The sequence below is a fragment of the Protopterus annectens genome, chromosome 12.part0, assembly GCF_019279795.1.
Source record: "Protopterus annectens isolate FY-2018-M chromosome 12.part0, PAN1.0, whole genome shotgun sequence".
NCBI lineage: Eukaryota > Metazoa > Chordata > Ceratodontiformes > Protopteridae > Protopterus > Protopterus annectens.
In genome coordinates this window covers 85,190,271-85,216,370 of record NC_056746.1, presented here as the reverse complement: position 1 = coordinate 85,216,370, position 26,100 = coordinate 85,190,271, and the positions used below count along the sequence as shown (strand labels likewise).

General features: G+C 40.1%; 1 protein-coding gene across 1 annotated transcript in view; it reads right to left on the bottom strand.

The window, feature by feature from the left end:
- SDK1 (sidekick cell adhesion molecule 1) overlaps positions 1-26,100 on the bottom strand; it is a 2,805,673-nt gene that overhangs the window by 2,456,553 nt on the left and 323,020 nt on the right. The window lies entirely within an intron of this gene.

The following is a 26,100-nucleotide window of genomic DNA, read 5'->3' as shown; positions in this document are numbered from 1 at the left end:
TGTTTTGATCTGAGGGAATGGAAACTGCCTGAAGGGTCACCCGATACTGAATAGCTAGCTCCTAAATGTGAAGGGATAACCTGCATAGGAGATAAGACCTTGTCTACACCCCCCCTCCCCCTGCTTGTTGACATACTGCATCACTGTGGTATGGTCTGTGAAAATCTTGAGGAGCCCTGGAAGGCAAAGAGGATAAAAAAGCCTGAAGGGTCAACAAAAGAGCTCTCATCTCTTTGACTTTGATATGGTCTTTCTTTTGCTGAAGCAACCAAAGGCCCTCCACCTTCAGAGGACAAAGGGAGCCCCCCCCCCCCTTCCACGTCCAAGGTATTTCTGAAAAGTTCCTGAGACGGGAGAGGAAGTTGAAAAGGAAGGCTTGGGTTGTGGGACAACTGATGAAACCACCACTGAAGTTCCAGCTTGAGGCATGGAAGAAGGGGGTCCAGAACCTTTAATGGATGAGAGTGTTGAAACCAAACTGACTTTTGAGACCACTGGAGCTTTAATCATGTGGAGCTTGGCAAGAAGAAGCATAGGAATGGTGGAAGCCATGTAACCCAGAGCTCTCACACTCCCTGGCTGTGATTGAAGCTAGAGGAAAAGGGCTTGAAAGAATGCAATGAGAGTCAATGCCTTGCAGGAGGCAGGGATGTCACTATTGGAATGGTCTGGTTCCTGCAACCCAGAAAAACACGATACTAAGGAGGAGTCAGGAAAGACTTTTGGAAATGTATAGTGAACCCCAGGCTTTGCAGGAGAGAAACAGCAAAGTGTAGATGCTGAAGAAAGCTCTCTGGAGGGGGGCCTGAATAAGCAGGTCGTCTAGGTAGGGAAAGACCTGCAACCCACTTAGCCTGCAGAAAGCAATCACAGGAGTGAGGCATTTGTGAAGACACTTGGGGCAGTAGAGTGGCTGAAGGGCAAAGCAGAGAACTGAAAATGCCAGGAAGCAACAGAGAAAAGTAAAACCTACCTAAAAGGGGATGAATAAGAATATGTAGATAATAATCCCTGAGATCCAGGGAAACTAGAAAAGCCTGAGGAATTAGCAAAGGAAACGAGGTTTGAAGGGGCAGCATCCAAAGGAAGGGGTCTTCCAAAAGGTGTTTAGCGGAGATACATCCAGAATGGGTTTCCAGGTGCCTTCTTTTCTGGGGACCAAGAATATTCTGGAGTAATATCCCTTCCCCCTTGGAGTACCTGAACTTCCTGAATAGCTCCCTGAGCCAACAAGCTCTGATGCACCTCTGAAAAAAAAAAGGGGGCAGTTGTTCCTGAGGAGGCTGAAGAATGCCCAGAAAAGGGGGATAGAGATTTCCAAACTGTATAATAACCCTGGTGCATTGTGGAAAGAACCCAGGAGTCTTGGGTGATCTGTTGCCAAACAGTAAGGGACATAGAGAGATGGAGAGACAGAGAGAGAAATGTGACTGAGAAGAGCAGGTCAAGGAGTCAGACAGCACCTGGTTTGTCAGAAAAAGTAAGCTTCTGAGACATAGCAGTTTGGGAAGCCCTAGCTGGGGAAGACCTTCTACCACCCTTTTTACCTTTGGGGGAAGGAGAGACAGTCTATGAACAAAAGCAGGCTTATTAGGGTAATTCCTCTAAAACTTGGGCATAGGGGAAACAATAAATGTTTCAATTCCTGTGTGGACTTGCCCTTCTTGTGCAGGGACTTGGACATCTCCACAGTAGCAGCATCAAACAAATGCTTATTATCCAGAGGAGAGTCCATCAGTTTAGCCTTGATATCATCAGGCAAAGTCTGAAGTCTGAGCCAGGAATACCCCCTCAAAACTGATCTAAATGCAGCAGCCCTACAAGAAGCATCAGCTGCATCATAGCTGCACTTAATGGAATGGCGAGCTACTTGGAAGGATGCCCCAAGCAAAGCAAGAGCAGAAACCTTCCCCTTAGAATCAGGAAGATCAGGAATAGCCTGACAGACCTGAGAGTGAAGAGCAAAAATGTATCCAGTCATGTGTGTCTGATAGCAGACAGCTGTAAAGGCCAGAGCTAAAATGTACCCAGTCATATGTGTCTGACAGCTAGGCCAGGGCAGCAGAAATATACATCATCTTACCAGCCTCTCCATGGTTCTGCTATCCTTATCAAATGGCAGCAGTTTACTGGAAGGCAATAATTTTTGAAGGCTAATCAGAAGCCACTGATATCACAGAAGGTCAGCAGAGGGATACAAAGAAACTTGCAGTCCTCAGGCATTTTATAAAACCTATCAGTTTTTGTTGGGAACCTGAGCAGCAGTAGAAAAGGTATCCAAGCAAGGGTGCAAGAACAGGAGGAACATCAGAGGGCCTAGGAGACTCCATTTGAAAGTTCACCTTTTCTGAACATGAGACACCAGAGCACAGTCCCATTTGAAAAATTCCATCCTTCTGTAAACAGTATCACCAAATCAAATCTCCTCAAAAGGACGGTAAGGACTGATGGCCTCTTCCTCCTCAAAATCATAGTCAAGAGGCAAAGGAATCTGCGATGAATATGTCAGGGATACTCTGGCAGAATCAGCAGCATCCTTCTCAGAAGAATCCTGCTCCCTGGAGTAGGAGTAGAAGACCAGGGGGGAACAGGAACAGATACACCCTGTGGGGGCTTAAGAGCCATAAGGACATTAAACAAGCCATGAGTGAAATTTTGCCATTCACTCTGAGGATCATTAGCAGCAGGTGAAATATGTTTAATTTTTTGCTTCTTTTTGAGCGAGACATCAGCCTTGAAAATGTTTGGAGGTTCTGATCCCCTGACAGCACTCAATAATGTTAGTTGGAATAGTTTCCCCACACTAAAATCAGAGGAACATCCCTAGGCCCTTCAGTAATAGCTGCAGTTCCCCCTGAACATCCAAAGAAGACATCTGCAAAACCTCCATGGACGTGCATGGCATCAGGTCCATACCAGCCTCCAAAAAGGATGCAGCAGAGGAATCTGAGAAAGAAACTGGATGATCCTCCGGGCTTTCACCAGCCTCAAGAGAAATGTTCAGTGGAGGCAGTACACCTGAAGAGGGCTTTCTTGGCCTTTTTCTTTGCAGGTGGCTGACCTTCAGGCCAGCAAAATTTTCTATGGTATCCTTAGCCAACAATTTAAATGGTTGGTTCTCAAAGTAAATGGTGAGGAGTGCTGTGCCATAGTTGATCTTTATGGAGAATCTGTCTCCCACACTGGCATTTCCCATTTCTGGATGACATGAAACTTAACAACCAGAAACAAGACAAATACAAGACAAGAAAAAACCCCAATGGGGCACTTATCTGGAAGTGGTAGAAACCAGCAGATGAGCGAACATTCAGTCCGACAATCAAAGATGGCATTTGCACTGGTGGCAAAGTTCTGAGAATGGTACATCTGGACATCACATTTATACCCTACTCTGTGCATGGGGAGCATACGTGTGGCATACAGCATTACCTTTACAACCTAAAGGCTTTTGTATACTGGCCAGATGTCGGGCTGCCCTTGGCAGAGGATCCCTGTTGCAAGGAATACTGCAAGAGTGATATAGAAGGACATAAAATGTACCACAGCAGTGGCTTAAAGCAGCTTGCATCTTCCAGCAGCCCATTTATCTATTTTTACTGTCTTCTTCTAAGAGTTCCTTCAAGCTCTCCACAGCCTGTCCTCCAACACCCCCGTCATGTAGCTCATTCCATCTACTGACCGTCTCTACTATAAGGCAGAACTTCCTCACATTTGACTTGCATCTGGACTCATCTCAACCTTTCACTTACAGTCTACTATTACACCATACCCCCCTCCCCCAAGATCCTGTGCATGCAAAATGCAAACCCATTGCTTCAGCTTAGTCATCTGCATCTAATTTCACTGTGATTATCTTCACTCAGGTGCAATTTAACTGAATGGGACAGACAACAGCTCAAACACATTGAGCTGTCTCCTGACTAGTTAAAGGCACAGGTGCTTGAAAGAGTTTTGCTGCTGTGTACAAGACATACCCTAGTTTCTAGTGCAAGACAAAAGTACAGCAGGAACTGGGAGTACTTCCTGATGCCCTGTCCCCTGCTGCTGTGTGATTTTTGCATATATACAGTTGTGGGGTAGTGGTAAACTCTGCACATAGTGGTGGGGGTGTTTTTTGGGAGAGTGACTGGTGTGGGAAACAAGCATGCATGTGTATGTGATGTGGAAGTGTGTGCTTGTACATTTGTAGTTATAGTTTAAGTATGTGTGTTTTACTAAAAGGCACTTAGAAGTGAAAAGTGTCTTCATTCATGTTGCAGTGTGATGGAATATATGTGCATTTTTTTCACAATCACTTGTGCTGCGAACATTGTCCGTTTAGATCATTCAGCATATGAACTCCTCCTGTCATACAGCTATCTAGCACCTTTCACTTGCAAAATAACTACATGTAGCACTGAAAATAAGGTTCATCAAGGTCCTGCAGAAAGACACAGTACTGTAGTTTGTTCTCTTTGCAATGCAACCTGGCAACCTTCTATCCCTGTCATAGACTACCCACTCTGCTTCTGGAGGCTCATTCTAGCTATGACCTCCTATGTGCTTTTCCTGGCCCCTGGCATTACCACGATCAAGACACTCCCCCAAAGGCACATGATTAGTTGATACCCTCTCTCACGTTATTATATCCAAAATGCAAACACTTGCATTTATCATTACTAAATACATGCTAACCCTTCTCTGCTCGTTTATCTAGACCATTTATCACAAACCTCTCATTCAACATGATCGTATGAAAACCACCCTATGGTTTATTCTTAGGAATTTATTTTTCACCTACTTTACCATCCTAACTGTTATGCTCACCTCTGATTTTGGTGATAACTAGTCAAAACCCTGTAAAAAAAAACTTAAATCTACTGCATCTTAAAATGACTATATCCACTGACAGCCTTTTATGCGCATAAACCTAAAGGAGGTTTATTTGAAGGTATTTTTTGAATGTAAATCCATGCTGACTGTGTTGTGCAGTCCTCATTCTTCCAAAACAGTCTACCCCTGAGAATCTTTCCATTAATTTCCCTATAAAAGGAGTCTGGCTAGAAACCTCTAGTGCTCAGGGCAGCTACAAAGTCCTCTCTTTGTTAGTGGTATTGCTGTCAGCCCTCTTCATACAGTTCATTTTATTTATTTGAATCATCTCAACCTAGAATTTCTTATAACCAATTACCCTAACTCTAATAATCTTGAATTCCTCCCCACACACCTATAAATCAATCCCAATAAGCATATCATTCTCATAAGTACTTGTATACCTCTTGAAAATCCCCTAACCATCATCGAAGGATTTGATATTTTTATCCTGGATTGCCTCCACATACAGTCAGGAAACCATTATAATAGGGGATTTTAACCTCAATTGGGCCTCCATAACTTTACAAAACCCAAATATCTTCATCAACCTCCATGGCTTCTATCAACTGACACAAACTCCCACTCGAATAGATAAGCACAGTAAGAAATAATCCATACTAGACTGGACTCCAACAACCTATCCACAACTACCAATCAGAGTGTCTCCCTAATAACCTACGTGATCACAGACCAACTTACCGAATAAAAAATACCCACTTTACAAAAAACCCTGTCTACAGATTAATAAGCAACAAAAGCAATTTTTCTCTGGACACCTTTAAGTTTCTTATACAACAATGTAATTGGCCTCCTCTGAAGTACCTTCACCTTGACCAAGCTGTCAAATATTTGAACAAGTTTCTCAATACCTTAAACAACTTAGCCCCTCCTTGAAAAGTATGTAACCAAGCAGGTAGCTTGGTTAACTAAAGAAACCAAGAACCTACTCAAACTTAGAGATAAAACCTGGCCCCGATATCATGAGACAGAAAATGTAAATACCCTCCCTCAGGTATAGACAACTGTGTAACCAAGCCAAAAAAAACATACTACATAATTATGCAAAATAAGCACAATAACAATCCTCAGATTCTGGCAATCTCAATAATCTCCTAAAACCAGGAAATAAACCAACTCCCAACCTCCTCACTACCAACAATACCACTGATACTCTAGCATCCCATTTGAACTCATACTTTATCAATGCCATTCTAGCCGTTGTTTTTTTTTTTTTTTTTACAACTCTGACAACTCACTCACCATTCCTATCTGCTCCAAAGACAATCTAAACTGTTTCTGCATTTTCATAAATAAACTTTCCTCTGCAACCAACAATGCTAACATTGTACAATACGCCATGGACTCCACCCTTATATGTCCAGCTCCTTCTCTACCAGTCCAACAACAAACTCCTCAAAACACTTTCACTGACATCGAAAATTACCTTACTGACTGCCAACTCATCCTTAATCCCAGCAAAACAAAACTTATGTTCTTTACCAATAACAAACCATTGGACACTCTATCCCATTTTATCATTACTTCTACAAATACCACCACCATCAAACCTGCCACCCATACCAACTCCTGGGAGCTATTACTGACAACCATCTCAGGTTCAACAAGCACCTAGCTACCACACCCAAGAAAGTACATATCAAACTAGGCCATCTCTACAGAATTAAACCTTACCTTACTGACTCCACCAAAAAGGCCACAGCCCATACTCACATTCTTTCTACTCTTCTCTAAGCTTCACCACTCTTCACAAAACTAAGAAAAACTGATTTGAATCCTGTTACAATAAAAATCGCTAAATTTGCTTCTAACCTCACATTCGGATCTCACCACTGTACTGCCCTGCTCCAACTAAAATGCCTTGAACTTCCTAACCTTCTTACACTGAACCAACTAACTTTTTCTCATTCTATCCTCCACACCACCACTAACTGCCCTAGACTCAGACACTTAGACGAACCTTACTCCTGCCCCAGAGCACTGAGGACATCCAACAAGAACCTACTAAAAGTAACAGAATCCAGTAATAGCTTCGGTGACTCCCTTTTCTCATCTCAAATATCCAAAGTGTGGAATAGCTTACTACAAACAATACACACCTCTACTACCCCAGCTAGCTTCAAACACCTACTAAAGAAAGACCTCAACAACAGATGGCTGTGCTCCTACAGCAAACCAGGCTGAAATTTCACAGTAACTCCATATCAGACAATAATTCTATCCCTTTTCACTAGCAACCCCTAACACTTCCTTTAGCTCTACATCACCCAGTAATTCCTGAAATTTTCAAACTTCGTTCTCATATTCTTTCCAACCTTATATCAACCCTCATCTTATATAAAGATGTTTTAATAAATGTTTATAAGTATACAGTTTCCTGTTTTTCTACATTGTTAAAATTGTTTAAATATTATGCCTTGCCAGATCTTACTAAATGTTTACACCTAAACATATTCATTATCAAAACTGTCAGATGTTCACAATATTTTTATATATTACTTCTCTTGTCGCACTTTTGTAAATTCTTATATTTTTTGTAAACTTTTATATACTTGTGGTAGTACTGTTAGTTGGAGCTTTTCTCCCCGGGCCCCCACTGAAAACAGGCCATTGGCCCAGCTGGACACTCCCACTAAAGAAATGTAAAATAAAAAATAAAATAAGTAATAAAATGAATTTAACTGGGGTACAATACTGATCACCAAGGACCGATTTCAGTGTCAGCTCTGGGACTTGATTTCACTGTCAGAGGGTCTGCAATAGTTGCTGCAGTCCCTTTAGGATACCTGGGGAGAAGCACTTCAGGCCACCAAGGACTCCATTTAAGGAGATCAGTTGAACAGTTGCATGTAATCATACAATGCATTCTAAAAATATTTAACATCCATAAAGAGTTTTCTGCACCATACACAAAAACTGCTGTAATAAATCTAGCAGTGCATGTAGAAAAATTATTACAGAAATTTAGGACATTGTCAACTTTTATAGCATTACACACACAGTTTTTTTTTTTGCAGGGGGAAGTACACTGCACTCCCCAATCCCTCACATCTGCACATATACAAAGAGTAAAGCTTGCACAACATAAAGGAGTAAGTAAAAAAGTTAAAATTGCTACCTTTCCCAGATGTTACTACAACATGCGTACTTTCCAGGTAAACATGGACATTGATTAAAAAAAAAAAAAAGACTATTCACATGTCAGTCATACACAGCATAATATTGACCAGATATCCTAGAAATATCTGACCATTACACTGCAACAACATTTTGCAGAGTAGTGGCCACTAATGTTGTAAAAAGAATGCACAGTGGTGAGCACTGTGTGGACACCATAACAGATTAGAACAAAAAGGTTAATTTTTTGTTTGTACGTAGCATATAAGTATTCGGGCTACCTAAATTCCACTCTTCAAATTTTCCCTTAAAACTACCTTCCTCGAACTGTACTGCTGATCTAACCAGCGTATCCTATAACTAAAAAGTTCATCTCTACTAGACTATTCTCTATCTGTAAAGCCTAGCACTTGCTCCTACAGTACTTGCACCTTGATAAAGCACTATTATTATAGATAGCACCCCACCAGCCTAGAACCCACATCCCCCGGAGTCTTTTGTAAGTTTTTTTATCTATTACTTCTAGCATGTCGAGGGATCAGTTGCTAGTGTCCTCTCCTGCTCAACTGTGAATCTGGGAATATTGAGGCAATGTTACAATTGCCTCATGTACACAGACAATCCTCTCCTTCTCCCACAAAACACAAATACATGCGAGAGATGCAACTTTACGGCCAAACTGGAGGCTGTGCTCTCTCAACATAGGACTGGCAAGACCAGACAGGAGGAGAAGGTAACCACACACACTACATACCCAGTCACACATAGTACCATCACAACTTCAAATCATACACATAATCACACAAAGACATACTTGGAGGCTCTGATCAAAAATCTACCAAAACAGCAGAGGCCACCAAAGCAGACACCCAAACAACTACCACCTCAGGACCCAACACATGCAACACATAGACCACACAGTCAGAGTGTCAAACAGTCAAAGCCCTTAAGGCCAAACACAATGCCAGACACACTCGTCATTGGTGACTCCATAGTCAGGCACACTGACGTCCCGCTCACCAGACTGAGCAAGGAGAAGGTCACAGTAAGCTGCCTGTCGGGCGCTAGAATCCGCCACATAACGCAAGCACTCAGGTCTCTCAACAGCAGGTACAAGTACGACTCAGTCATTGTCCACGCTGGTGTCAACGACCTGAGACATACCTCCTTGGACTACATGAAAAGAGACATTGAGGAGCTCTCTGATTATGTAGCCCAGGCAGGTATGACTCTGACCTTGAGCAGTATCCTACCTTCACCTAGAATGATGCCACAATACAGTGATAAGATGATCAGCTTTAATAATTGGCTTAAATTCTGGTGTCATTCAAAGGGGATCCAATGTCTGTCTGCCTGGGATGACATGCTGGACAAGCCACGCTGCTTCGCAAGGGACGGCTTGCACCTGTCACCCCTGGGCTTCCGGATATTGGCAAAGGCTCTTGCCACCCCCATAGTGCCTTTTTTAGGCAAGGCTCAAATTCTAAACCTACCACCCTAGAACACAAAAAGGAAAAAAACTAAGGGTAATGCTGCTCAATGCCAGAAGTCTCAATCTCAAGATGCACGCACTCGAGGCCCTTCTCAGTATGGAGAACATCGCTGTCTGTGCTGTGACAGAAACATGGTTCAAGGCTCCTGAGAGCACCCCAGCACTATCAGGTTTCACCTCATATCATGCGTTCCGGCCCCAAAATCCGGACAACACCAAGAAAGGAGGGGGGGTGTCCATATTCATAAAGGACACACACACCTCAAGGTTGGTGGCAACGCACGGTGCATCGGAGACCATCCAGGTGCAATTAACCATAGGCAAGACTGCTCTGCAATTTGTAGCATGTTACAGGCCACCCTCTCAAACTCAGGAACCTCACATGGCCTTCCTGAAAACACTGGAGGGGATAAATGTATCTCCAAACACCATCATACTAGGTGACTTCAACTACCCTAATATAGACTGTGAACACTACTCAAGCCCAAACACTCTAGCCCAAAGGTTCCTGGAGTTCATAAACTCAAATGCCATGGAACAACTAGTCACCATCCCCACAAGAGGAGAAAACATACTTGATCTCATCATCACGAACATGGGATCACAATGTTCAACACCGGAAGTATACCCCTCACTGGTGAGATCAGATCATAAACTAATCTCGCTGGAGGTCCTCATCCCGCCCCCACCTGAAATAAAAAAGACCACAGTGAAAAACTTCTCAAAAGCCGACTTCACACTTCAAAAAACTAGTGTGGTCTCCTTTAAGGCCCCTGAGCCAGTGGTAAACATTACTCAAACCGCTGAATCACTTACAAATGCCTTCTACCAGCACCTACAGGACTGCATGGATCAGGCAATCCCAAACAAAACTAAGACTCTTTATACCAAAGGCAAGCGTCCAGTCTGGTGGACCCCAGCCATAAACAAGCTCTACAACAAAAGGAGGAAGCTACTACAAGATAGAACAAAATCCTTGAAAGGTAAGACACATTTGATCATAAGTAAAAATCTAAGAGCTCTCATAAAATCATCCAAGGCAAATTTTGAGAGAAAAATCGCCAAGGACTCAAAAGACAATCATAAGGCCTTCTTTAGCTATGTTAGAAACCTAGGAGGAAACTCCCAGATATGCTCAGAATTAGTTCAAAATGATGTGAAGATTACTGAACCTACACACATTGCCAACATACTGGCTGACAGGTTCAGTGCAAACTTCTCCCCCCCCCCCAAAAAGGAGAGATATCTATACCAGAGGATTGTAGCCCCCCAAACATCTCCAACGCCCAGGTGAGAACTGCTCTCTCCAAGGCAAAAAACACAGCATCCATGGGACCGGATGGTGTCCCCGGCTGTGTGCTCCACGAACTCAATGAGGAATTAAACCCGCAGTTAGGACAGCTGTTTAATCTTAGCCTCACCTCAGGATACGTACCCAAGGAGCGGCGCACGGTGACTGTGGTCCCACTTCACAAGGGCGGTGCCTCCACCGACCCTGGAAATTACTGTCCAATTAGCTTGACAAGCCTGATCTGCAAAACCATGGAGAGGATCATAATGGAACTCATAAATAAAGACATAGGGAACTTGCAGACTTTGGATCCAACCCAGTTTGGCTTTGTCAAAGGCAGATCATGCCTTTTAAACTTGGTTGACTTTTTCGAAACAGTCACCAAGGCCATTGATGAGGGTAAGGCAGTCCATACAGCCTACCTCGACCTGGCAAAGACCTTCGACACAATACCCCACTCAGGTATCATCGAAAAACTCATCAGCTTGAATGTAAACCCATACATCACAAGATGGGTTGCAAACTGGCTAAGTGACAGAACCCACAGGGTCAGAGTTGCTGGCGCCATGTCAGACTCAAAGCCTGTCACAAGTGGTGTCCCACAGGGCTTAGTCCTGGGACCACTCTTGTTCGGCATCTACTTTTCTGAAGTACAAGCAAACACAGGAGTGTTATGGCTAACAAAGTTTGCAGATGACTGCAAACTGGGTGCCATAGTCGAAAACACATCTGACACAGATATCCTTCAGAAGGGCCTCACAGAAACGGATAACTGGTGCCAGAGCCATGGCCTAAAGTTAAACGCTAAGAAATGCATAGTCATACCCTTCGGGAAAAACAAAGTTACCCCTAGCTACCATATAGGTGGCAATCCACTGAGCACAGAAAAAGTCATCAGGGATCTGGGGACCCAGGTTGACAGTAACCTTTCGTTTGACACTCATGTTGCCAAAGTAGTTAGGAAAACCTTCTACATTGCCCACCTGATCATGAAGGGATTCACATCTAGATCAAGGGAGGTCATCATCCCCCTGTACTCATCACTCATTAGACCTATGATTGAGTACAATGCCCCATTCGAAATGTATCTGACCCGACACCTGCAGCAGCTGGAAAGGCCCCAAAAGTTCCTCACCAAAAGGATAAAGGGTCTCAAAAATATGTCTTATGCTGCCCGACTGAAAGAACTCCAGCTCTATTCAGTCGCATACCGCTTGCTCAGAGGTGACCTGTGCCTGACATATAAGGCCATGTCAAACCCAGATTTGATGAATATGCTTCACCTCAAAAAATCTAGATCCCTCAGAACCACAAGGGCAGGAGACTTAAACCTTGACACGGTTATTAATAGAACGTGCTGGAGGGACAGATTCATCACCCAGAGACTCCCTATGCTGTGGAACAAAATCCCGGTACATGCAAGGCAGAGCACCTCGCTGGCCTTGTTCAAGAGGAATCTTGACCAATGGATGGGAGATCGCAGATATACCCCAGGGATTACTTCAGTGTCACTGCTTGACAGAGGCACAGCAAAATAATAGGCATAGTTTTCTTCAAACTAAAGGGGTGGCGAAAGTCACATAACTATGGGCTAGGCTTATAAATGCCCTTGGGCAGATAGCCTAGTATGAACCTATGAATTAAGTACCAGAACATCATCTAGCTGTGTCACTAAGCTGCAGCGATGATTCCATATCGGCTACAACAACAAGCATTTGGCTAACAAAAGTGCTAAAGGGTTGGTTTTTAACAAAGTATACAACATTAAACTAATGAAAACTGAGAAGGCAGTTGACTAGTCTAGATCCATATATAAAGGCGCTGGTGCATATTGGGGCCGTAGACGTATATTTTTTTAATACGACAGGCCTGCCAACAGGGCACTAATAACTGACATTAAAACTGTATTTTTCACAGATTAAATCCTAGATGTCACTAATGAGTGTGGCAACATGTTACAGATCTCTGGGCCAAGAGCCAGGAGGAAAAAAAAAAAATTATCATCTGCATACCTCTCAAACCCCAAGCACAAGAAATCTGGACAAAGACTATCATAATGGGGGGGACAAGAACCCCAAAATAGGGACAATTTTAAACTTTGCTCTTAATGAACATAGAAAGTTGATAGAAAAACATGTTTTGCATTAACATGCATTTTCTGAAAGGTAAGAAGTCAAACTCAAATGTATGCCATTATTCAGTGACTTCAGTCCTCAATGATTTGCTGGAAAAACACAATTTTATGAGGAACAGACCACAAATGTGAAGCAAAACATTTGCAGAGACAGTGAAAATCTGGATAATTGAGAGGAATGGCTATCTGCAGTTAGCTTTGTAAAGAGTTTGGACATGGAAGGATTGTGAAACATTCCAGAAGAGCAGAGAGCAACAGAATATATTTAAAAAAAGAACCCTATCATGTGTGGTCAAAGAAAAATAGCCCAACTTTATCTGTGTACTGTAAGTCTACTCATCCTGATTGGGGGGGGGTGTCCAGCTCTGCTTTAAAATTACCGCATTATGTATGACCAAGTATATGTATGGTGACTCAGTTAAAATTCTTTGTAGATTGACAGCATTTACTATAGTGACCTGGTTACCACCTCAGCTATTCGGGTTCTAAAGGGAAGTAGATACTGTATTATTATGGGCATACTTTGTCATTGCCTGGTATGCTTAGAGTTACATGGACGTTACAATGAAGCTGATCACATTTTTCCAAGCTGTATAAACAAAAATACTGTTTTTATTTCATGGTTTACCAAGCAAGCATAAAATATGCTTACTTTTCCCCTCCAGGATTTGCACACTTCTGAGTAAATGCAATACCCTGTTTTGTACTAACACACCAGCTGTTGCAACTGCCTGCCAACAAGGCCAGATTGCTATTCAAATCCAATCCGTTAAACTCTACATCAAGGTAACCTTACCCACACCAAAAAGGCAAATCTATGACAACCATATAAACTTCTTATATAGAAGTACTACTTGCAATGAAGGTAAAGAAAGTCATCAGGCAGAATAAAATCACAGATCTCGTTAGAAAACTCTACAATATGCAAGTATGGCACCCCACAGACTAGCCAATATCAGTGCAGCACATACACTACTTCAACACTGCAGAGAAAAATCTTGGATTATGCAGCAAAGACATCAGTAAAACATTTAACATTTATTCTTCAGCTAAACAGCTTTATTCTGTACTAGCTTTATTGTCGCATTCCTCCAAGGGATTATCTGGTAACCTAATTGCATCCCCAAGCATTTCTTCTTGCCATAGTTACATTTATCTTTAATGCAGTCCTCATTTCCATTTTATTCAAAAGGACCCAAATACTTCTCTGTGTTCAGCAATGCTACTATCAAAGTAAACGCTTCAGACATTTGCCTTATTCAAAAGAATGTTGTTGTACATATATCAGAAGGTAATTTGTATAAAAATTCTGACTAAAGTTTGTGATTTAACAGTTAAAGTTTTTGTATATACATACATACGAGTATATTCTGTGCGCATAAGCACACTTCTGTACATATATATATATATATATATATATATATATATATATACACACATATATATATATATGGTTTACTATCAGAATTGCGAACGTCACTCGGTCGAACGTTGTATAGTCAAACGCAGAAGGTCGGAAACACAAATGTCGAAGGCAGTATAATCAATCGAGGAACGGTTTTACCATGGGTCGAGGTAGGTGTACAGTATAATACCCTACTACAAACATCCTCCCTACCTCGACCCATGGTAAAACCGTTCCCGATTGATTATACTGCCTTCGACATTTGTGTTTCCGACCTTATGCGTTCGACTATACAACGTTCGACCGAGTGACGTTCGCAATTCTGATAGTAAACCTATATATATATATATATAGAGAGAGAGAGAGAGAGAGAGAGAGATCTTCCTTATGCTCGAATGTTCTAAATGTCATGGTTAAACTAGCATTAAGAAATTCGAACATACAGAAAACTGAATGCCCTAAAGATTGAGCACACAAAAGATCAACAAAGGAAAAGTATTTCATCGCCTGATCTTCACACTAACATTAACCTCAAATTCATCAGAATTGTGGCAGTGTTACATGAACATTTTTATTCAGTAAGGTGTAGCATTAGGGTTGGAGAAGAGTTACTGTTAGGGTTAGAGTTGGCACCCATTACTAAAGTGGCCCTTCCCCAACCCTAACCCTATACCTTAAAGGAATTTGTTCATTAAAATAAATGTACTGTGCCCACCACAGTACATGATGCACAATGTGCCGCACAGAATTTTTCCATCAGCAACAGTTTTCTGCTGCTCCTTTCTTAAAAAAACATTTAAAAAATACAAATTTCCCCATGATTTTGCCACTGAGGCTAAACAGTAAACTTTAACCTCAGTGGTGTCTACTAAGGAAAAGCATGCAGTGTGTCCACAGACTTTAGTGGAAGCATCATCTCGCATGTGCAAAGAAGCATCTGTTAAAAGTCTACGGATGCAACTTGCATTACTCCTCGGTTGATGTCACTGAAGGATACATTAAATTTATTTATTTATTTATTTATTTATTTTACATTTGTTAACCGGGGCAAATTTATTTGGGCCATGGTTTAATAAAAACGTTTACAAAGCTTTTTTTTTCACAAGAACGTCTCAAATAAATACAGAATGAAAGTAACACAAGTACATCAAGGCACTTAACCCACTAAATGCCATGATGTTCTTTGGATAGTGAACAAATCACTATAACTTAATAAAAATCTTGGAAACAGAATCAAACTGAGCAGGTAAAAGCTGGTTCAATAACAAATTCAAACGCAGCAAGTAAAACAAAATAACCAGATAACACAGCACGGTATAAAACACTTGTTTAATCCAAAAATAGAAAACAATAAAAATATGTAACAGATGAGCACTTTCACACCAAAGGTGCTTAATCAAATCTAAAAACAAACAGGCAGTGCTTAAATACAGTCAGGAAAGTTCAAAATCATCTGATCAAGTCACGTGACCTCAGCAAGGCTTTTAAAGGTATATACTCATTTACTTATTTTATTTATTCATTTTTATTTATTTAACATTTGTTTATCAGGAAAGTCAGACTTGGAATGAAGCCAATTTTCAGCGGAGACACGGGAAGAAACGGTCCAGACGCATGCCTTTGAAACTGAATTTAGTACTTTCCCTTTGACAGACTGGAAAATTAACATCCATTTAAATTATAAGCGTTCTGGTTTTGTTTTAATATCACCTCTTTTGGCTCCTGCTTTCAAGAATTCCAAAACTAAAAACTTAAATTTTCAATACCAGTGTTACAAATATGCTTATATAAAGCATTCCTACTGTCACATCTGCTTATTGCATTTCACACAGATCCTCCTCAGAGAGGAAATGCTTTATTTTAGCTGGAGCATCATCAGCTTCTGGCTAGGAGGTCACAATGAGTTTTGCAAACATACACGTCCATTTTTTTTAGACAAGTTCCAAAACAACTGTTGTTCTGTCTTTCAGCTTTTCCCGGTTATGGGTCGCCACAGCGGAACTCCGGTCCGCTAATGATTGGTAGTTGATTTTTAAGTACCGAGTTACCAGCCCTGACGCACAACCTTCAACGAAGGTACACCCATTCACAGATGTCTCGACGCAGAAGACGCTCTAGCTGAGAATCGAACCAGACACCGTCTTACTGTGAGGCGACAACACTACCGCAGCACCACCACCGCGGGTACACAAGTTCCAAAAAACTACATATATATATATATATATATATATATATATATATATATATATACACACAAACACATATATACATAACACACACACACACACACACACACAACTGATTACATCACTACAGATAAACAAAGCAAGCATATGCAGTAAAGACAGGAGTACTAGACGTACTAGATGGTATAATGGTCTTTAAACACATCCAATAGGACCCTGACGGACTTTGTACAGCATCTGAGTAACATGTTTGCAACCTTATTTGAAACAGGCTCCCCCGACTGGAGATGCTGTTCTCTACCAGCAACCTGTACCACTTGTCAGGCTTCAATTATTCCATTAGAGTTCTTAACATCTTTTTCTATGGATTTTACTATCTTGAAGATTCTGTGACAGGTTACTTGGCTGCGTTTACATGTAAGCGTTTCTGAACAAGGCTTAGCAATGCCTCCCTCAACACTTTAACCATGAGAAGAGCTTCCAGAAACTTCCATAACATACCAGACATAAAGCGCAACCCTTCAGACACGTAAAGAAATTCACGGTAAAGGAAGTATAACAGTTAAAATTACTTAAACATCTTGAAAAACAGTCGAGGTACAAGAAGTTCTGCTGAGCAAATAAGAGAAGGTAATAAAGCAGAAAACAGAGACAAAGACAGGCAGCACTAGCTTGAACTGATTTGTAAAGACAGACATGGTGGCAGGTTGGCGATATCTTTATCAAGAATACCAAAACCCCTTTGAACTTGTGTATTCTGCAAACTAATACTGTCATTATCTCCAGTCAAGCTTGCTGCAACAAAACAGGTGCTATCTTGTCAAACAAGAGTCTTTTTCATCATCCTGAAGTTATTCACTATCTACCCCATACTGTAACCAATGAGAAAGCTTTTCAGTAACCTAGCAACCAGGTCACACAGTATACATCTGTCATCCTTGTACAAATAACCCAGCATTCACTATTTTTTTTAAGAGGAGAAGAAAAAAGTTGTTCACATTTAGTTTCAGCCTCCTGCTCTTTCAAGCAGCACGATCAGGTTCTCAGTGGGATTCTGCAAAATTAAAGATGGAGCGTTTCCAAAACCTATTAAAGTGAATGTACTGTAATAATCTAACATTCACGATTTCATTTTAAAATGTATATTTTTTTTCTGCTACCTCATTCAACTAAGACTGTCAATGTTTTCTGCAGTATAAGGGAAATATTAATGTTTATTACATTTTTTGATGCTTAAAGAATATCAGTTTTCAAGAAAAACACTTTCACAGCAAATATTTTAATAAAGTAATGCGTCTTTCTGAGTTATCAGAAAAAACTATCAAATACAGAAGTAAACAAAGCTGCAAAATAAGTTCTCATGACTGCACCTTTCTGAGTAGTTGTGACTATAATACAAAAGGAAAATATAACCTCTAGACAATGCAGAAGATTTTATCGTGATCACATCAATATGCAAATTGTAAATTTTAAATTATTCAGCTGTAAGCCAAAGAATAAAACAGATACGTACAGCAAGAATTTAATAAACTGCAGCATCAGACATACAGCATATCTAACTTTATTCTGATGCAATTTCTTGACCTAAAGGCAGAGAAAATTTAGGCCTGAAGGAAATATCTGATCAAGATAATATTATTTTGTTGGGCCAGCTAAACCGGACAATCCTTTGCTTATGGATTATTCGCTCAAGTATTTTGACCACTTTGTGCAGATTACATTTTTCGTATACGCTTTGTACAGGAAAGATTTTTCATGGAATTAAAATCCTAATTTATCCCGCTGAATGAGATAAATTACTGCAGCTGTGGAACAGCACTAGAAACAGAGAAGTGAACAAGTAAGCATTTCTTTTTGTCACAACGGTACTGCTATGAGGATGCTGGAGATTAAAAATCAAGTCGCTGTCAACTGCTGGTGATGTGAGCAAGAGGAAGCAGATATGATTCACATGTTCTGGGACTGCTCCATAATCATGGAACACCGAGACTCCCTAACATGGGGGATAAAGGATGTCTTTAATATAGCAATCCCATTAACCTGGGAATTTTGGAACTGCGCCTAAGATCATCCCTTGGCATCCCCGCATGCTAGAACTGTGATGGGTCCTGGTCAGTGTGGTTAAAGTACCTTGTGCCAAACCGTGGAAGTCACAAGGGAAGTCTTCCTCAGACAGTATGGATTACTATTTGGGTAGGCATCTAGGCAACATGATGTATACCTTCAAAAGTAATGTCCAAATGAGCTCTGCTCCCACTTAAATACGGGCACTTAAAACATAGTGTTTTCAGTAGTAAAAGTATGTTTAAGGGGGGCGTTGTGTCTATAGAGAGATTTGACTTATGATGTTCAAGAATTTTGTGATTTCATTGCTGAGCAATGAATATACTGTATATATAGTTAAAAATCTTGTTACTATTTAAAACCAAAAACAATCAGTTAAAAAATCAAGTTGCCTGATGATTTGTGAATTTAACTCTCTTTTCTATAGTAGAATTAAGGGCAATAAGCAATAAGAAACAATGTATGTTACTCTATCGTTAGTAGACATATACATTTTTTCAAGTCAACACAGGGCTAAATGTTTCACCATTTAGTGAATTTTAAATCTTAAAATCTCTGCCCATTGAGGTTAGATGATGCAAACTAGATATGTTTACCTTGCATTCCATTTGGTATGTCATATTTAAGTAAAGATGCATTTTTGTGCAGTCATTACTCAAAACACTCTAAAGGGTACTGTGACTAACTATGCTAATCCTTCCTCGATCCTCTGCATATGTCTCTGCAGTAAAACCAATGATCCTCATCTAAGCATGCATATCTAACAAGTGCTGTGGGACACTATATTGCGGACTCTTAGGCAACGGTCAAATGGGCAAAAAAATGCAATTAAGCATGGCATGCAAGAATTCTGTGACACGTCCAAAAATCTAAAGGCTGCTAACGATACAGGATCATAGATTATCACAATATGGAAGTTCGCCTTCGATTGGCTAATCTGTACTCATTTACCCAAAATGAATCACAATCACTACTCATTAGCATTAATCCATACATACAGCCGCCAGTAGGCCAGAAAGATCATATAACAGATCTGCTGACCCAGGCGATGCACAGAAACATTAACCTACCTTTAAAATGGGTGTACGACTGCTTGCAAGCTCAGACTTGACAGACCATATCAGCTCAAGTTTTAGTTACTCAAGTCACTGCAGCTCTGATCACATACAATGAAAACAGTAATGTCTCCATGCTATTCTGTTTACAGGTGCTTAATCTCAGTCTCCTGGGGAAAAGAAAGAGACACAGTCTTTGCACTGCTTGGCAGTGATCACATTTTTCCTGAACTGTAATGACCCTGGTCTGAGGGTAATTAAGTAAGGGAGGTATGGGTGGATAGTGAGCGGGGGAGGAGGTTGTCTCCCTCCAGACCTCACCTTTTTATTTTTCACATTTGGTGCATTTTATAAGTGCATGTACACCTCTATGAAGTTACCGTTTAATTGACGAGCATAGTTTGTCAGGATTTCTGATATGAGCTTTGATGTGATGACAAGACAAAATGGAGGCCTATAAAATATTTATCTGGGCTAGTATCTTGTGAGCCAACATTTTGCTGGATCAGAAAGCCACTGAGCAAAAAATGACACCATGTCTTTTCCACAGATGACTCTCTTTAGATATATTTTATGCAAGTGCATATGTCTTACTTTACTATGCAGGAAAAATGTGCCCACCCCCAAAATGTACCCACCCCCCAAAAAAATAAGGAAAAAAAAAAAAAAGAGAGAGAAAGAGGCCTGCTGACCAGCACAAAACAGTGGTTTACTCATACAAATCAAACAGTCAAGGTTTCAGGCAACTTCCAACAAATAGTACAGAAATATGACATCAGTCTGCACCACTCACAAACCAAGGATGCCAGAGGGGAGGCAGAATAAAAAAGGTATGAGTGACCCATGCCTGCCCCCTTCACGTGTGGCGTCTGAGAGGTTGGCTCGGCGATGTCATACAGTTGCATCTTAAGGTGCACATTCATGGAACAGTACAGGAAGGGAAGCTAAGTGGCTTGTGGGAAAGGAGTTATGGTTACAACCTGTGCCTGCATACCCCCAGGTAGAAAAAAATAATCAAAGAAGAGAAAAACAATAGTTTCAATACTGAAAGTTGTGGCGCCCTCTGGTTACTGGACTTCTTTCTACGAAAACATCTTGAACCACCACGATACATATTTTACCAAAAACATTCAGTCATTATATTGACTTTCTTATGGGTAAATGAAAAACAAGGCATGCATTTCTCCTCATTAAATAAAGCAAAAGCCCTTTCAGCCAAGATACGCCTATAGTAAGCAAAGAAAGGCTGGCCTTTTTCACGAAGTGCATGACTACAGCTCCATGCGAAGTTTATTCCCGTTTCCTTCACTAACTCTTATCTTTCCTGCATTTAAGCCTCTGCTGCCCTCCGTTTCTCAGTCTACAAACTCCTAATTTTGTATCACTACCTGTTTAATTGGTATACTGTGGCCTATAACAAGGTTTACTCCCAATCATAAAACTGGTTTCTACAGTCACATACAGTATCGTTCCTTGCCTACTGTATTTTATTATTACTCTTGTGTCCTCGATTTGGAAATGCATCTTCTTTAAGGTTCCATTTATTACACATTTGGGTGTGTCTGCCTTCTTAATCTGCCCTTCTCTATTAACAGCTTCATCTACTGTTCACTTAACTTCTCTTTAATAAATGTATTTACATTTTGCTTGCAGTCTAAATGTACTGACACTGTAGACATATACAAAAACAGCTGCTGAGGCAGTGCATTATGAATCTATATCAGGTATAATGTATATACTTTTTTTAATTATGGATTACTGAAGTGTTCCTGTCTTGACCTCCACTGTAGAAAGGTCTGGCTTAGACAGGTGGTCATTTTTAAATCAGTGAAGGAAATGATAAAATACAGTATCCTTCTGCTCAATAGATCGGCTTTTGTTACCATTCGTCCAAGTATGGAATCGCTTTACATCCCCTCGTGACAAACTTACACAGAAAGTTAAACATGGGTAAAAAATAACATATAAAAAGAGCTAGGGAGTGGTATCACCCAGCGCAGGTACTCAAATTGTGTGGGGTGTACGAGTGGATACCCCCATTGACAGAACATGTGCAATGAAGTTAAAATGCCGCTCAAAAGCAAACATATATGCATGATAATTACAACACAAACGTAAACATAAGCATGTCTGTAGAATGCACACACATATCATACTCTTATACTGTGTCTTAGAAAGAAAAAGCAATTCAATTGCTTAACTTTCTTCCCTTCTCTGTAACCTCTTGCCTAAAGCCTGTTTTCATATATTGGTGATTATTAAACAATAAAGATGCAAAATGCATTTTTGTTGCACAGAACTCAGTGAAACAAAACAGTTATGTTATGAGAGCTACCCAAAATGGTTAAGACAACAGATTTCAAAGCATAAAGAACAGAACACAAAATATCCTAAGCTCTTAAGACTGTGGAGTTCATATGCTGGAAAAGATTGTGACAAATAATTAAATTCTAAGTATGTGAAGACTGTCTATAGTGAAGTTAGGAGCCTATCATTCTGTAAGTACAAGTCAAACACTGCATTTTGTGAAACATGGAACATTTTCTCCATGTACAACATACTTTTCTATAAGTCTGCTTCCAGTCACTGACAGAAACAAGGCATAGATTATGCCTCATACGTCTAAGTATGATACAGCTTGGAAGAATGGCTTACGAACAACAAAAGTAAACATCTAAGAACATGTTTTGCATAACCTCCTCTCGTACATAGTTGTTTTTTCTTCCTGTATAAATCCTATACTGTTTCTTTTCATACATAATTACTGTTCCACGCAACCTGCACATGAAGCTTTATGCAACGGAAGTCTAAATACCTTAACGTTTTTTAAAATGATTTTTATATGCTTAATGTTTTTTGAATGAGTCTCCTGAGATTTAGATAACAGGTAGCAGACAAAAGTATTTCTCTCTTAAGAGACAGGGATGGATATCAATCTGCAGCTGTAAAATAACACATTTTAAGTTATGTGCAAAATAAAACTTTAACAAAATCGACTGACTTCTGTAAGACATTTTTTCTAATTTAAGGATGCTTTTAACCCCATCAGGTAAGAATATAACTATACCTCTCAACCTCTTAGTGCAAGAAATCCAGGCAAAGGCAGAAAAATAAGGGCAATTTTTAAATATTGCTGTTATAAACTTAAAAAGCTGCCAGAATAACAGAAAATCACACATTTTATGAGGAACAGACTAAAAACATAAGGCAAGACTCTGGACATCTGAAAGGTCTGCATATAACACGACTGGATTCCGAAATCTGTAGAACCAAACCAATTAGAAAAAGAGTAGCACCGGAAAACTCAGGACTCTTACTTTGATCAACATCGGGTAGGGCTTCATTTAGGTGCATCTTATGTGTTTATTTTTATAAAAAAAAAAATATATATATATATATATATATATATATATATATATATATATATATATATATATATATATATATAAAAATAGCTGCACGAGAATTGCAAGCTGAGCCCGGACACAGGAAGAACTGACAGACTGATAGCCCTTTCTTGATTCTGTGGGTGGTGGTGCACAGCTGTTCTTAGTTGGTGGAGCAATTTGTCTAGTTAATTCTGATAATGAATGAGACTCTGCCATGTTAACTACTTATGTGGCCCCATACAGTCATCTCCAACTTCTTAGAGGGACAAGTGGCTTTCAGCCACAACAGATTGAGCAGTAACAGGTCTGCAATGCCCTTAGATTTCCAGGGCTGCACGCGTGCTATAGTGAATGGATCAGTGTATGTCTACCCTTGGACGACAGGTCCAGGTAATCCGCTGAACCACATTTGTGTCTACTTCTACTACTGACTGTCTAGCTGAGTGGATCAGTGTAATGTAGTGAATAAAAAGAAAAGCATGATGACACAGTCTTTATCTTAGATGAAATGGATGACAAAAATTCCTTTTGTTAATTACACAACTTCTGACAGACCCACTGTGTGAAATGATTTTCCCATACAAGTCAATGGCTGAAGTTGTTTTGCACAGCAACAGTAACTGTGAGGCCAAAATTCATGCAATTCTCACAAATTATGACATATTTACCTCTATCCTATGCCTGGGCCACATAATAGTTTTAATACAAATTATATAAAAAGTATAAACTTGTTTTATGTGTCATTTCCTCTCATGAGTGGGAAGAATATAATTCCCAAACCTGCAGCCTTTCATCTCTCCATTCCTCTTAAAAAGGAATCTACCAAGTAGGGGCAGCAGTCAGAGATTATGGCCCCAATTCCAAAAGTGTAAGTGACCACTTACACAGCAAGCAGGTGTTTTGGAATATGGTCCTAGTAGTAAGGCTATTTACAGATGGGCCTTACACTAAAGTAGGTCACATACACTGAAAGCAGGTCTTTTGGTATCAGGGCAGACTTGCACTGAGAGCAACTCTGTTGGACTCTGGCCCTATGAATATAAACATTGCGTCATGACATATGGGACACACTTTGTAATGTGCATAGCGTCCACGTCTGTTGAGCAAATGAGGTGGAGTGCTCACAAAACCAAGCCACCTACATAATGCCGCCCAAGGGTGCTGCCTCTCTGTTTGACAGGGTCACCCTCCCTACATCCCTCTGCACTGGAACTTTACTAGCAGTCCTTACCCAGGTGGCACCCTATGACACCTGAGTAAAGACTAATTATATTTAATTAGATGAAAGATTAGCAAAATAAATACACCACCAGCTCACTTCCATCCCATGCAAACCAGCTGCACTAATAAAACATAAGTAACTTCACTCAAAGTACTAGGTAACAGAAACACTGATGTGACTTTCGTATGTACATGCAACTGCAAGAAAGTGAGATTTTCTACAACTGAATTTTTTAAGAAAAAGAAAAACAAACATCAGAAATGCATTTTTGTAGGATGCCCGCCTCCACACTACATCTACTTATGTTAATTCTGATATTATATTAAACACCAAGGAGAAATTCACAAAATACTGTAATCTTGATTGTTCAATGCATATACAAACAATCATACTGCAGTGTGGACCACTAAGCCATCTATCCATCCACAACCCTCTTTTTCCCCATTTTTGACATGGAATATCACATCAACTATCATTTTGAGCCAATGTTCAGACTGCCAAGTGGCTAGCCCTACTACACTTGTCTTTCCATACCACACACATGCACATTAATGCCCAGCTACATCCAGCAGAGTGCCCAATCCACCTACTGCATGTCTTTGGAATGTGGGAGGAAACCTGAGCACCCAGAGAAATTCCAAGTGAACACAGGGAGAGCATGCTGACTTCTCACAAAAGACAGCCCAGCATGATTCTCAGCTGGGATGGACCTCCTAATGTCTTGCGCTTAAACCTGGCTTCCAGAGCAAAGTCTGAGCCAAAACCTTTGTAATAAGAATTTTGCTTCACTGACACACACACACATGACCACATTCACATACACTTAGTAGTGTGTAAATAATACAGTTTTATAAATGCCTTTCATAGTTCATATTCTAAAAAAAAAAAAAAAAGTTCTCTGATGTGCAGAAATGCTGTCAAGGTCACATTTGCATGAAAAAGCTGCTATTCTCTGAAAATCAAAAGTAGAACTAATCTCCCCTCAGGTCATCTCCTCAGCAAAACTACACTGCCTTAATCACCCAACCACCAATAATGAGCCAGAACTGAACCTTGGTCATAAATAAGGTAAAGCACAGCAATTATTCTCTTAATTTCAGATTTCACTTAGATGCATGCTAAGATTTCCTTGACATGGAATGTTTCATTAGAGTACCACGGAGCCACGTAATACAGCTGCATCTACAAATCTGCATTAATTTCTGCTGCTTTTGCACATGCTAGACTTCCAGCTAAGCTTCATTTGAGCTAGTGCAGTGGAACATGAACTGACAGTGTGATAAGGAAGACAAGAACTGCAGACAATCATGTTTTACCCAAAGTACTCTATTATCTTTAATTGGATGTGAAGCAGCACAGAGAGAGATTAGCAAAAAAAGATAATTTCTTTCAGGTTCAGGCATACATTTTGTTAAGGGTGTGTGTGTGTGTGTGTATATATATATATATATATATATATATATATATATATATATATATATGTGTGTGTGAGTGTGAGTGTGTGTGTGTGTGTGTGTGTGTGTGTGTATATATATATATATATATATATATATATATATATATATGTGTGTGTGAGTGTGTGTGTGTGTGTGTGTGTGTGTGTGTGTGTGTGTGTGTGTATATATATATATATATATATATATATATATGTGTGTGTGTGTGTGTGTGTGTGTGTGTGTGTGTGTATATATATATATATGTGTGTGTGTGTGTGTGTGTGTGTGTATATATATATATATATGTGTGTGTGTGTGTGTGTGTGTGTGTGTGTGTGTGTGTGTGTGTATATATATATATATATGTGTGTGTGTGTGTGTGTGTGTGTGTGTATATATATATATATATATATATATATATATATATATATATGTGT